Source organism: Dioscorea cayenensis, chromosome 10, assembly GCF_009730915.1.
Source record: "Dioscorea cayenensis subsp. rotundata cultivar TDr96_F1 chromosome 10, TDr96_F1_v2_PseudoChromosome.rev07_lg8_w22 25.fasta, whole genome shotgun sequence".
Classification (NCBI taxonomy): domain Eukaryota; kingdom Viridiplantae; phylum Streptophyta; class Magnoliopsida; order Dioscoreales; family Dioscoreaceae; genus Dioscorea; species Dioscorea cayenensis.
This window is the reverse complement of record NC_052480.1, coordinates 19,781,706-19,794,400: the sequence shown is the minus strand read 5'-3', so window position 1 is coordinate 19,794,400 and position 12,695 is coordinate 19,781,706.

The window sequence follows — 12,695 nt, the reverse complement described above, 5'->3', positions numbered from 1 at the left end:
AATTATTCACCACAACGAGAGGCTAAGAATGCTTGATCTTGACCCTTCTAAATTCAGCTGTTCATAATCAGAAATACTCCTTTGATTTCTGGCCATTGGTACTTCTTAGTTGACTTCAATAATGATTTCTACTGATCCTTTATCACGGAGGTTCACTTGTCTCAATCTCGTATGTAGTGTGCGTTCAATGTCTAGATCAGGGGCTTGTCAAAAGAGATGAATTACCTCGGGTCATACAATGTCACCTTTAAACAAAGTAAAATAAAGGATAAGATAAGTAAGAAAATAAGAGAAAAGAAAAGATGAAAACAAGTAATGTAAAATGAATAGATTACTAGAATCCTAATGTTCCTAAAAGTTGCTAGTCCCCAGCAACTAGGGATGGTAAAAAAGGAACTGACCCATGGTTTCTGACCTGATTTGCACCGAATGGGGCATTTTTTTTTGTTAAAAATCAGGGAACAGGGCAAGGAGGGGATTTATAATGATAGGGACTAGGCGGGAGGGTCTAGTTTTACTTTGCCCTGCCCGCCCCGCTAAAAATTTGCATATGTACCCTATAAAAATTTCTCACTTTATAAATGATAGTAAATAAAATTATATTCACTTAATTATGATAGTTATGTATTTTGATTAAACTGATGTATTAATGAACTCAAATTAATGAAAATTTTTATGTTTTTTATCTCAACCCTTATAAAATAGAGGCGAGGCGATGGGTGGGTGAGAAATTAAAAAAAGTGGGGCGGGTGGAATGCGGGGTGAGGTAGAGCGTGGGGGCAAGATATATGGTGGATAAGGCGGGGGCGGGGCAGTACCCAATAAACGATCCGGTAGTCAATTCCATAGGGACTAGTAATCTTTCTGTACTGATTATTCTTCCAATATGTAGTCTACCCAAAAGTTGGAAAAAGGTTCTAATTTATGAATCTGAGAAGGAAAAAGAGAAGATAAGGGAGGATGGAAATAGAGATGGGATAAATCTAGCAAGTAGCAGTGATGTAGAGTAGCGCCTCGGATCAATCCCTTAGAGAAACTTGTAGTGATTCTCCCACAATGATTATCAGGTACATCCTATGAATTCTAATGTGCTCTCAAAGCCTTGTCACATCTACATCCATCAAATAAGCTGAGTTTTGCAATTATAACTACGAGAATCATGCACACCGAGTTTTACAACTATACTATGGTAATCACAACTATGGCAAACAACACATGTCAAATTTTACAATTATAACTACGAAAATCATGTACATCACGTTATGAAACACAATATTTAACATAGAAAATAATAGAACTCTACAGTCATTACAAGAGAGTTAGTTAACTACAAATTAACATCTAAGTTCATGAATCTGGGGCACCAGAGAGTGGTTAGCCCCTCATAGGTTTACATAACATTGGAAAGATAAAATAGACAATCAAGTAGAAATCCATTGACTCCCTATTGCTTCTTAATCAATCCAATCGTGCTCCAAGGATCTATCCGCCGGCAAAGCTCCACTCCCAATAATGTATCTGAATCATTGCTCTAATCCCCTGATGGATTGTGGTGAAGGTCACCACCCAAAAGTCACCTCTAAAATCCAAAACCGAACTCCCTTTAAAACCCTAACTATGGGGCTTAAAAAGGAGTTTTTGACCCAAGCACACACGCGTTCTTGGGCAGTGCTTCTCAGTCATGCTCTTTGCAGCCAAATCTAGAGTTCAACATTAATATAATTGTTTGCCAGACAGTAGAATGCATGGCTCAAAAACATGCCCGTGTTTGGGTCATGCTTCCATAAGCATGATTGTGCTCTGGGAACATAAATTGTGCTTCCTTCTTCTGAGTTTTCCTTTGAATTCCAATGATCTGCACAATCCTAAATATATAAAACAAATGGTAAAAGACAAGCAAAACATGAATAAGAGTTATACAAAATATTTATATAAAATGCACTCATTAGAGAACACTTGGATGAATTCTATGCTATTGATCTGATGCGGAATTTAGAAACCATAGCTTGCATTAATTAGCATATGAAGTTGTTTAGACATCTTACTGTTATATTATTCATTTTTGCATCAACTGTAATTGAAGAAACTCAAACTTGTATGTTTGTATTTATATTAATAAAAGGTTACAAGCCTATTTATACAACTCTTCTGTATCTAAAAAAAGAAGTGAAATATTCTCTAAGAATTACATGCCTAAAAGTATACAATCACATAGCTAAAAATATACAAAGAATATTTGCTTAAATAATATGGAAGATATGCTATGGATATCAATGGAAGGGAGCATGCTATAATATCTGAAAATATGGAAAGTAGATCATGTGTTGTCATCCCCCGCAAGCGCATAGGTGAAACAACAGTGAACTTGTCTCAAAGAAGATATAGATGAAAAAGCTTTTGTCATAATATAACCAATCTGATCTTTTGCAAAGATGTGACGAATGAAGAGGGATTTCTTCGCCACCAAGTCTCGAACAAAATGAATATCAATTTCAATATGTTTTGTACGAGCATGGGTGAAAGGATCCGTAGCTAGAAACATGGCTCCAAGATTGTCACACCAGAGGGCTGGTTTGAGATCGGTCAAGACGATTTCACAAAGAATTGATGTAGTCCAACATTATTTAGCATATGCAAGAGCAATACTCCTATATTCTGCTTTTGTATTAGAACAAGCAACTGTTGGTTGTTTCTTAGCACTCTAAACAATGAGATTAGAACACAAATAGATGTAGTAACCAGAGATAGAATGGTGATCATCGGGATAACCAGTGTATTTAGCATCAGAGTAAGCAGTGAGAGTAAGTTTTTGGGCTTTGGTTAAGGAAAGGCCATAGGAGGTGGTTAACTACTAATACTGAAGAATCTGTTTAACCACAATCAAGTGCACGTTAGTAGGGAAATGAAGGAATTGTGAAACTTTGTTGAGAGCAAATTAAATGTTAGGACGAGTAAGACAAAGATATTACAAGGCTCCAACAGTATGATGATATTCAATGGGGTCAGAAAGGAGAATTCCATGGATTTTAGAGAGAGAGGTAGGGTGTGTCGCATGGGAGTAGGCACAAGTTTGGAGTTATCAAGATGAGTGCGGATTAAAAGATCTTATGTGTACTTGGTTTTGGGTGAGAGATAGGCCATTTGGTGTAAATGTAGATTTAATGCCAAGAAAATAATGTAGAGATCCAAGGTCTTTCAAGAAAAAGTGGCATTTAGGTCACTTTTGGTGTGAATGTAGCTTCAATTCCAAGAAAAGATTATGAAGAACCTGTAACCAAGATACCATCCATGTAGACTAAAAGAAAGGTAATGTCAATGTGAGTGGTATGAATGAAATGAGTGGTATTATATTTTGAGGGAGTGAATTTTAGATCTAGGAGTTTGCGAGTTAGTCAATGAAGCCAAGCCGGAGGGGCTTGTTAGAGGCCATAAAGGGCTTTGTCAAGGCGATAAACATAATGAGGGTAATAAGGATCAATAAAACTAGGTGGTTGGCTCATGTAGACTGGTTCATGAAGGTTACCATGAAGGAAGGCATTATTGACATCAAGTTATCTGATTGGCTAATTTTTTGTGAGAGCAATGGTTAGAATAATGCGAATGGTTGTAGGTTTAACAACAGGACTAAAGGTATCGGTATAGTCAATGGAAGTTGATTGATGTTAACCTTTGGCAACCAGATATGCTTTGAAATGTTCTAGAGAACCATCATGTTTACATTTTGTATAAAAATCCCATTTGCAACAGACGATATTAGCATTAGGTAGGGGAGGAACAAGTGTCCAAGTTTTATTATGATGGAGAGCATGGAGCTCATTAAGCAAATGTAAGGATTTAAACATGAAAACAATAATTAGATTCCACCTAGAGTATGCGGAAACCAATCAATAAAACCAAAAGTAAATGAGAACAAAGAAATAACACATGGAGATTTAACATGGTTCGGTGTATAGCCTACGTCCATGGGCGGAAAGCGAGTAGAGAACTTTCACTATTAACAAGCAAAAGGAGAATTATACAAATGCACTTGAAAATAACCTCACAACTCCAATCTCAATACACCTAATTACACTCTTCTATACTAACAGATTAGTGTATGAAATATATCCCTAAGTACTCAAAAGGATTGTGATGCTTGTGATATGTGTGATCTAACAAAACCTAATGGTGGATGCTCCTTTACGTAGCCTCCATACGCTTGCTCACAAAGAAACAATCAATGGCTAAGATTTAGTTTTGACCACCAAGTTTAATCTAAAGGCTAACAATGGTGCTTGGTAATTAAGATAAATCCAAAGGCCAATATTGAATCTTTTGTTTTCAAGCTATCTAGACTATTCTAGAAAATTTAAGGCACCAAATTAACAGCGAAGCTTGTCTCCAATGAAAGAATTTGTTTGATTGAGTCTAGGAAGTCGGATCAGGATCATGAGAGGAAGGTATGGTAGTATGAAAAGTGATATAATCAGAAAGAATACGTGGGACATGGGTGTTATCACAAGTACAAGTTATCATAGGATGATGAGGAGTTGATGAAAAGGTTGGCAGTGGTCGGGGTGGGGATAATGGAGATGGTTGTGGAGGTGAGGATGCTGGGTTGATTGTTGAGGAGGATGTATAGGATAAAGGGGTAAGGATAATGTTACATTGGAAGGGGAAGGGGAAGAGGTTTGGGTCATAGGAAAAAAGAGTTTCAACAAACGAAAATGATAAAAAATGCATCAATAAAACCAGGTGGTTGGCTCTGATACTATCAACAAACTCAAACTTATATTTTTGTATATATATTAATGAAAGGTTACAAGGCTATTTATACAACTCTTTTGTATCTAAGAAAAGAAGTGAAAATATTATAGGAGGATTACATGCCTACAAATACACAATCACATAAAGAAAAATATAGAAAGAATATGGAAGATATGCTATAAAATATCAATGGAAGGGAATATGACAGAATATCTGAAAATATGGAAAGTAGATCATGTGTTATAAGTAACATTCTTGCTCTTTATTTGAGATTGGATCTTCTAAAGAATCTCACCAAGGATTAGCTCATTTATCTATGAAGGTGTGGACTAAACAAAAAAATTTGTTCCATAACCTGCATAAAATTGTAAATCCATAGAAGTTATTGGTAACAACAATTAAGATTTATCTAAAGTCAGCAAAATCTTCTCATGTAGGAAAAATCTTCATTCTCCACTTTGCAAAACTTATACCATGTAAACTTTCCTTTTACAAAGAAAATGAACTTGTTAGGTGTTTGATTTTGCATAGAACTTAAACCTCAAAGATTATATACCAAGTGGCCTATGAATAGGAGATTTAAAGTGTGAATATGGACTATAGTCAAGCTTACGAGAGTTATATGTTGGAAAATGCTTAGTTTCCAACAAACACCACAGGATTAACTCATTACATACCTACTCTCCATGTGTTAGCTCTCTCATGTTAGCTCCATCTTCTTCCTTAGCATCTCTCTCCCCCTTTACTATGGCAAGCGGGGATACGCCCCTCTTCTTCCAACTCTTTCTCCTGGCTCCGGCTCTTAGGCCCAGGTCGCTTCTTCCACTTTCCATAACTCTCCTAATTCACCTCTTCACAACCCTCAAATCCTGTCCAAAATGAAAGAGTCCTCTACTAAGTTCATTAGAATCGACGGAGACACCATCTCTCGTGCTCGCCTCAGGTTCCAAAACTCCTTGTATGGGAAGTTCTTTGGCAAACCTCCCCCATTTAACCAAGTGAAGATAAGTCTGATGGCCAAATGGGCTGAACTTTGAGAAATTTTCATTTCTAACCTCCCCAAAGGGTTTCTTCTCATTCGGTGCTCCCCCGAAAAAACTGTGCAGAGTCTGCTTCTCGACGGACCATGGTCTATCAATGGAATGATCCTTCAATTGTCCCCTTAGGAACCTCTTTTTGAAACTTCTTTACCTAAGCTTAGCTCTGCTGCAATTTGGGTTCAACTTCACAATCTCCCTGTTGAGTTTTGGTTTGATGATACTCTTGAAACCATCACATCTCATTTAGGGCATCTTCTAAAAGTTGACAAGCTTACTACTTCTCTCACCCACTCGAAATTTGCTCGTGTGTGTATTGAAATCGATCTTTCTAAACCTCTCAGTCGAGGGTTTTGGATTAGGGATGGTCACCAGAAGGTTTTTGTTGTGGTTATGTATGAGAGGCTTCCCACTTTTTGCTATAGGTGTGGTTTGATTGGACTTGGGACGAACTCTTGCACTCAGGCCGTGACAACCGGGGCCGATCGAGTAACTCCACCCCTCTGTAAGATTCAGAGGCAGGCGATATGTTCGACATCTTCCTAGGAGGTCGCTGGCCTTGAGAAGGAGTCTATCCCTTCCCATATCAAACTTCCTCTGGCCAATGACTCACTGAAGGATCCCAACTCTTCTGCAGAAATAGATTACGGTCCGTGGATGATCGTCTCCCGCAGGCGCGGTCGTGCTCGGGGACGCGGAGGTAGTTCTCATGTCACTCACGCGACATCTGATGTGGCAGCCGTTCTAGAGATGGGGCCAAAGATTCCCGACCCATTCCTATTCGAAGCATGCATGGTGGAGCCTAAGGGAGTGGTAGAGGGGATGGCCTTCGTGCTTCCTGCTCTAACCGTTCCAATCCCACTTTCTCTAATTTGACTCTACCTACCGCAGCCCCTGATGATTCTGCAATTTTTCAAAACGTTCAAAATTCCAATGCACCGCCCAAAGAATTTAATATTAATCCTTCCACTTTAATGGACGTTGGAAACCCAAACCCTCAGCCGTCTAACCCTCTTCCAAATCCCAAGAACAAGAACCCTATCCTACCCTCATCGAGTTCTCCGTCTCCTGTCATCCGCTCTTCCATATTCTCTTCTCCTTCACCCATTACTCCAAACCCTAATTTCACCCATGCTATGGCTGTCGATAAGGTATCTGCGGCTTTGGATTGCGATCCGATGGAGAATGACTCTGGTGGAGATGATTGTTTCTCTGATGGTGATGGTTCTGCCATGTTGGATGATGATGAGCCTGATGACCTTATGACAAAGGATCAATACCAAGAAGAAGTTCACCGTGAAACTCTAATTAGGAAGGGGACTCTTTCTAGGGCTCCTTCTCAGAAGAAAGGAAGGCTTGTGGCTGGGGAATCTAGCTCTTAATTTCTGTTCCTCTTTTTCTGTTTTATAGTCTTTTCTTGCTTATGTTCTCTTCTATTGTTGTTTGATGATGAGATCCATTAACATTTTAAGCTGGAATTATATTGGAATCACTTTTGGTGACACATTGATTCATATCAGGAGATTAATCAAGAAGCACAACCTCTCCATTGCTTGTTTTGTTAAAACTAGGGCAGATTCTGTGTGTCTGGATCAGTTCTGCTCTAAACTTCTGAGATTTTAGGAATGGGCTTCTATTCTTGCTGATGGTTTCTCTAGTGGTATCATCATTATTTGGAAGAAAAACATTAGTCAAGTCACTCCGTTAGCCGTTTCTCGCAAAGCTTTGCACCTCATCATCTCTCCTACCCCTAGTTCTAATCATATTGTTTTAGTTATTTATAATTCTCATCTTATTCGCAACCAGAGATTTCTTTGGCAGGAACTTAACAAAATCGCTGAGCTGAATTTCCCTTGGTTGCTTGTGGGAGATTTCAATTGCATTCTATCTCGTAAGGAGCATAGAGGTGGTTTGTATGCCTATTATTATTATCGTAAGGCCTTATTCTTTGCTAATTTTATTGAAATTAATAATCTGTTCGATTTGCAAGTCTCTGGTTCCAGGTATACTTGGTGTAATAATCAATACAGTCTGGCTCGTTGCTTGGCCAAATTAGATCGGTGTTTGACCAATAATGCCTGGCAGGATAAGTATCGTTTTTGCTCCCTCAATCTTCTCCCTAGAATCTCTTCAGATCATGCTCCTCTTTTACTTTCAGTTCATATTAACTCTTCTCACAATAAAATTCCTTTTCGTTTTCAAAATCATTGGCTTAATTATATTGGTTGCATTAACACTGTCAAGGATGCTTGGAATTTTGTTCCCCATGGAAATTCTATGCATGCCATAACTCACCTTTTTTCTCGTACTCGTTCTAAAATTAATTTGTGGAGGAGTGCAGGATTCACTTCCATCGATACTGCTATTCAAATTATGGAATCTGAAATCCTCTCATTGGAACAAGAAGAGTGTTATGATTCAGATGTCTCCTTTAATCTTTCGGACCTGTATAGTAAGTACTTTGACCTTCAGAATCAAAATGCTTCCAGGTGGGCACAACATGCGCATCTTAATTGGTTATTGAATGAAGATCAGAATACTGCTTTTTTTTCATAATATGGTACGTGTTTGCAATCACTTTAATTCCATTAATTTTGTTTTTGACTCTAATAGTACTGGTTGTTCAGATCGTAATGACATTGAAGGTGTCTTTATTCACTTTTACACTAATCTATGGACTGGGACTGTTGAAAGGAATCCTTTTGAAACTACTCTTGATCTTCCTTATGATCTCCCACAAGTTTCTGCAGATGATGGCATTATTCTTTCGCGGGATGTTTCTCGTTAAGAAATCTATTTTGCGATCTTTAATTTTCCCTTGGGAAAGAGTCCCGGACCTGACGGATTCAGCGTCAAATTCTTCAGGTTTGCTCTGCTATCAAGTTCTTTTTCAATAACGCTGTCATGCCAGCCTCTTGGGGCAAGACTTTTGTTGCTCTTATTCCTAAGAATGACAACCCCAGACTTGTTTTCAATTTTCGCCCAATTTCTCTCTACAATGTTTGTTTTAAAATTATCTCTAAAGCTTATTGGTTGAGAGCAGTAAGGGTTTGTGGCAGGTCGTGGCCCCTTTGACAATATCATTGCTTTGCAAGAAGTTGCCCATTCTATTGAGCATGACATTAATGACCCCTCTAGGATGATAATTAAGATTGATATTGAAAAAGCATATGATACTCTTAGGTGGAGTGCAATTCTTGCCACCTTTGCCAAAATGAACTTCCCTAGTCGCTAGATTTCTTAGATCAAATCTTTCTTAACCTCTACCTCTTTTTCCTTCTTGTTTAATGGGTGTCCCTCTAGATGGATCTCTTCATCTAGAAGAGTTCGTCAGGGTGATCCCATATCATCTTATCTTTTCATTCTAGTTTCCCAAATTTTGACCTCTACTCTTAATTCTGCTCTTCAGACTGGTCTTATTCCAGGTTTTAATAGCAATCTCAATTCTAATTTCAATCATTTCATGTATGCTGACGATCTTGTTCTCATTACTAGAGCCTCTAGATTGGTTGCCCGCAATATTAATCAATGTTTGAACTTTTATGGTTATCTTACTGGTCAACATCTCAATGCGAACAAATCAGCTATCTATTTTCCTACTTGGTTTAATAAGAGGGTTCAAGCCAGCATTTGCACCATTTTGAATATCAAGTCTGCTTCCTTTCCTTGCAAGTATCTTGGCATCCTGATTTCCCCCAAGAAGCTTACTGTTGCCGTTTTTAGACAACTAATTGATAAGATCAGTCGTACTTGTACTCGCTGGAAACATTCTAATTTGTTCATGGCGGCCAAAGTCATTCTGATTAACTCCTCTCTTCTCTCCATTCCTAATTACTACTTATCAGTATACCTCATCCCTAAATCTGTTCTCAACAACATTACTAAGATTGTTAGGGACTTCTTTTGGCATAGGAGTGGCAATGGAAAGGGCATCCACAATGTTGGTTGGAGTTATATCACTGAAAGTAAACGTGATGGGGGTCTAGCGATTCGGAATATCTCTATTGCAAAGCACTCTCTTCTTGCAAAGCCTGTTTTTAAATATTTGAATCAAGATAATACTTTGTGGGATGACATTTTGATTCATAAATATGGGTATTTGAATTTCTGGTGTAGTTTTATTCCTTCCAATTACTCGACCTTCTTTAGAGGTCTTTGTAACACTACGAAAGTTCTGAAGTCTAATTGTTGGCTCAATATTCTTAATCCTAGTTTTACCTCTGTGTTCAATGACCGTTGGTGTTTTGACATCCCTTTGGCCTTCAAACCCACTTTTATTAATATTGATTTGGATTTTGACTCCATGTCTATGGATGACTTAATTCTCAATAACTGTTGGGATTGTCGTAAGTTGGGAGCTCTTTTTGGTATTTATGCTAATGATATTATTAACCGACTTGGTTCCATGGATCCTCTTGGCTCTAACCATTAGATCGGGATTCCCAAGTCGAACACTCTCAAAATCACCTCCAATGTGTATCATTTCCTCAATAGCAAAAGATCCATTCCTTTCTGTTCTGGCTGGAAAAATCTCTGGAACATTAGGACGGCTCCTAGAGTGAAGCATTTCTTGTGGCTTGCTTTTCATGGTAGACTTTCTACAAGTGACTTCCTTCATGCTATTAATTTGGGTCCTAGGAATATGTGCATCCTTTGTGGCTTGGAATTGGAATCTACTGAACACTTGTTCTCTTCATGTATTAAGACTCAGGCTATCGGGCATCATACTGCTTCCTTGATGGGCTCTCAAAATATACTTTTAAGTGATTTTACTTCAAGAATCTGGGTAGTTTGTCCTTCAATCTCTTCATTTGCTAAAGCTGTTATTGCTTCTATAGCTTGGAACATTTGGAAAGCTCGTTGTGACGCCATCTTTCAAAATTTACCTATCAATATTTGCTTAATCTCTTTCAGGGCTTTTCATTTCGCCAAAAACAATTTCATCTCTCGTTCTTCTTTGTATGGCAGGAAGCTTTTGTTGAATAATTTCACTGACAAGGACGGTCTCTTCTTGTTCTCTGCCGCCTACTGGAATGAAGACACCAAGGTAAGCTCTGCTGGTTGTTTCATTTCCAATTCTAATTATAATTTATCTCTTGTAGGCTGCTCTATGTTGGAAGCATCTTCAAAACTGGAGGCTAGCATTTAGGCGATTATTTTTGCGATCAGAATCTGTTTGAGCCATCATATTTCAGTCCGAAACATTTTCGTCTCTTGCCCTGATCTCAAGGAATTATATTCAAATACCAACTCTCGGTGTGGCTGGCCATTTCGTGGTCGGATCAACATGCTCGCACATCTGATTTCTGCCTCTAATCCGCCTCGCATTCATGTCATTCCCAAGGATTGGATGTCCCCTGCTCACAAATTAGCTTATTTTGCCTCCAACCTTCACACCATTTCTCTATTTCATTCTGGCAAGGATCTCCCTAAATGGATTATGAGAAGCATTTCCACCGCCGGTTTCCTTTTTTAGCTTTTTGCTCGCTTTGTTGTGTTTGTTTCCCTCCATTTCTTTAGCTTTATATTCTTGTTAGTTTGTCTTCAGTTTTGTTTTCTCTGTTCCTTTCCAGTTTTTACTTGGTTTGTATTCTTCAACTTCTGTATTCCTTTTATTTTCAATAAATTAGCTCTAAGAGCTCTTTTCCCAAAAAACTCATTATATACCTAGTGTCACCAAGGATTGGAATAGTGTCACCTTTAAATGCTTACCACTAATCTAATATGTAATATACAACATTTATCGCCCCATGCAAATACACCCACAGCCTAACTATATTCAAAATTTTACCAAAAAAAATTATTTTCTTATTGTAACATGTGCAGAATTTAAAACTTCTACAAAAAGAAAATTCAAAATCATATCCAATAGAACTTTCAATTGAATTAGATTCTATAGTTGAAATATTTAGTGCATAAGTTATATTTTTTCCTATAGTAATCAATGACATTATGTAAATCCCAAAAACTTTATTAGTTCTCTCGTATACAACTAATTTAATAAATAATATTGCATTTTTTTTTTAAGGTTCCAGTTGTTGATTCTCAAATATTTATTTGTTCAAATTGAGACTCTACATAATATAAGAGTGCCTTATTCATGAGGTTACCCACATATAAAATTTTATTTAAAACATTTTGATTAAATACAAAAAGTTATTTGGCAAACTCACATCAACTAAACAAATAACTTTTTTCAAAAAAAAATTCCAATTATTTTAGTAAGAAATTATTTTTCCTTAAAAATTAAGTTCAAATAATAAATAGCATTTTTTCTAAGCACAAAATCAAATGAAGAGTAGCATAAACTTAACAAATATATAATATACATATCACCATGAATTTAAAAATTAAAGAGTATCACAGTCATATTTATTTTAAAAGATATATTTTAAAAAATTAATGTTAACTACCTCTTACAACATTGACTAATGTGAGTTGGTTGCCCAATTTATTAAAAAAAATCATGCATCCCAACACTTTTCCTATTTTAAGATTTACTCATTTTAGGCTTTTCACAATTTTGATTCTACTGAAATTTTTTTGTTTTGCTGCAAAACAATTTTATTATATTTCAAATTCTAACTAAATTGACTATAAATATATAAAAATATAATAAAATTATTTATGAAAAATATTTTATGTATAAGAGCATATTTGGTATTTTTCCTGTAAAAAATAGAAATGAGTCCTACATGTTTTATTCCTATAAAATAGGTGTTTGGTTGAGCATAGTAAAAAAAATTTACAATAATTATTTTATTAATTAAAAATAGCTATTAGAATAAATTGATTATAAAATAAGATGATGATAAATTGAAAATAGTCATTCTAATCCTAGCAGTTAATAATTCTCTGCTCTATTTATACACATTATTTGCCCTTAGCATATATATAAATTCTTTTTCCTTC